This window comes from Dromiciops gliroides, chromosome 1, assembly GCF_019393635.1.
Source record: "Dromiciops gliroides isolate mDroGli1 chromosome 1, mDroGli1.pri, whole genome shotgun sequence".
Classification (NCBI taxonomy): Eukaryota; Metazoa; Chordata; class Mammalia; order Microbiotheria; family Microbiotheriidae; genus Dromiciops; species Dromiciops gliroides.
In genome coordinates, this window is record NC_057861.1 from 754,042,393 (window position 1) to 754,045,046 (window position 2,654).

General features: G+C 46.8%; 1 pseudogene; it reads right to left on the reverse strand.

Moving 5' to 3' along the window:
• Nucleotides 1–1,794: 1,794 nt before the first annotated feature.
• On the reverse strand, nt 1,795–2,253 carry LOC122740556 (annotated as a pseudogene).
• Nucleotides 2,254–2,654: the final 401 nt, after the last annotated feature.

The window sequence follows — 2,654 nt, forward strand, 5'->3', positions numbered from 1 at the left end:
TCCCCACTATCGGGTTTGTGACCTGATCTGGACCAAGGCTCTGTATGGCTTTGCTGTGCTAAGACACATTTCTCCAGAAAACTAGTTACAGGATTTGAAACAGAGAGCTTTTCAGAATAGCTCTTACCACTCCTTTGCTTTACAGGTGAGTAAATTGAGGCACAGTGAGGGCAAGTGACTGATTCAAGGCCACACAACTATTATGTAACAACGAGAATTCAAATCCATATCTGCTGACTAAATTTTCTGCTCCAACTCTGGAGTTACTTAAGCTGAGGCAGAGGTTGTCAGTGCTCCTTCTATTACCGTCTCAGTAGTGAAAAGATTGATGCATGCTTATAGGGTTTCAGCTTTGCTTTCTCAAGGAGTGCTTTTCCTTCCCCCGACGTCTGTGGGTTCTCTGTCTCTCTGTCTCTCTGTTTCTGTCTCTTTCTCATGTACTGCAGGTACATGAAATAGATGAATAGCCTTTTCATGCCTGTTTTCAATGATAATAATATCCATTAAAAGGTTTGAGTGAATATTGCTCACGATTAACCCCTTGTAGGCTAGTTGCCTACACATGGGACATCTCAGGTTTGACCCAGGCGTGGGAAGTGGCAGAGAGCATTTGGTGGGGATGGCCTAGTCTAGATCACTAGTATGTTGGTGGAAAGGGGGCAAACTCACTTTCACACAGACCTGGGCTCAGTCAGGGCACATTTCTTTTCTTTTCTTTTCTTTTTTGTGGGGCAATGGGGGTTAAGTGACTTGCCCAGGGTCACACAGCTAGTAAGTGTCAAGTGTCTGAGGTCAGATTTGAACTCAGGTTGTCCTGAATCCAGGGCTGGTGCTTTATCCACTGCGCCACCTAGCTACCCCCAAGGGCACATTTCTGATCTCACAGTGATGTTGGAAGAAGATACTCTCACACTTGCCCAGGGTTACATGCCTTTCTGCCCCAGTAACCCCAGTACCTAGTGGTGCGCCCCCAAATGTGCTCTGATCCTGGATTAGGACAGATGGGATCAAAGGACATCTAAAATTGGCCTCCAACTCTAGATCTGTGAGCCTCCAGTGTTTTTGCTCACCTCTTCCTTTCATGGGACAGAGGCAACCACTTACTACCTTGCCAATGTTTCTTGCTTCTGTCCCTTTGTCTATTTCCACTTCAGTCAGCCTCATTCAGGGCATCACCTCTTCTTGCCTAAACTGTGGGAAAGTCTCCAGGCTGCCACCTTTCCAGTGCATCACCCACACCACAGCCTAAGTGAAGAATCACCATAACATACCACTGGGATCCTGTCCTTTTCCACTTCAAGACCTTCAGAGAATCTACATTGTCCATCTAGTGAATTTTAGCCTCCCTGATGCTGTCAGTCCAACCTATAGTCCTGACTCAGCGCCTGGAAGGTGTGGATATAATTTACTACAGGCCTTATCTCTGCCAGAGATGGAGGAACTGGGGGTTGGCTGTCTCAGCCCACAGGGGTTCATCAAAGGTCACCCAGAACTTGCCAATTCTACCCGCTCCTTCTCCCATTCTGCTGAACACAGCACAACTGTTCCCTTGTAGCTCAGACATTCAGAGAATTTAGCAGAGGAATTAGAAGGCCATTGAGTATAATAAAAGAGGGAGCCCCTGGTAAGCACTCCCACTCTCATTGGGACCCCAAGAAAAGTTGCCTGAGGTTCAAGGTACCCTGTTGGTCAGTAAGCAGTCAAAATCATAGCTCGTGAGACCCTGTGGATGCTTACTTTTTGTTTGTTTGTTTGTTTTCACTAAGAACCTTGTTTTTATTGTTAGGATCTGGGTTACTTGAGAGGGATGAAACAGGAGGAGTGGGTGGCTCCAATACCTGGCCGGCCATGTTTCACAGGCTTGTAGGTGATAGAGAATTTGCCCAGGTAGTGTCCAATCATCTTGGGCTTAATTTCAACCTTATTGGGGGTCTTGCCATTGTAGACACCCATCATACTGCCCACCCTCTCTGGCAGGATGATCATGTCTCGAAGGTGTGTCTTCATGACCTCGGGCTTTTCCATGGCCGGGGGGGGGGGTGCTTCCTTCTTGACCTTCCTCAGGCACTTCAGGAGGGAATGCTGCTTGCGCCTCAGACCCCAATTGAGTCTCTGCCACTGCCAAGCACTGTACTGCATGAGCTGTTCATAAGACATGTCCAGGAGCTGATCCAGGTCCACAGCACCATAAGTGAACTTCCGGAAGGTTCACTTCTTCTTCTGCTCCACTTCCACCATCTTGTCTGCTGTCAGGAAAAGTGGATGCTTACTTTTACCAGTTACCAAAGGGCCTCAGGATCATGGGATCACAGCTGGGAAGAACTCTAGAGGTCATTCAATCCTCATTTTATAGACAAAACAACTTGGGCCCAGGCAGGTTTAAGTGACTTGCTCAGGGTCACAGAGAAAGTAAGTATCTGAGGTAGCGTTCAAACCCAGGTCTCTTGACTTTTCTTCACTCTATGTACTATACACATTAGTTCAAATAAGCAAACAAAAATGATCCAAACAGCCCAGCGAATAAAGTGATAAAAGGGATCATCTCCATATACTCTCCCAAAGTTTTCCATATCATCAGTGAGGAGGGCACATTTGTGGAGGGAATACATGTAGTAAATGGTTGTGGCTTGGGAATATGAGTGAAGGGAACATTC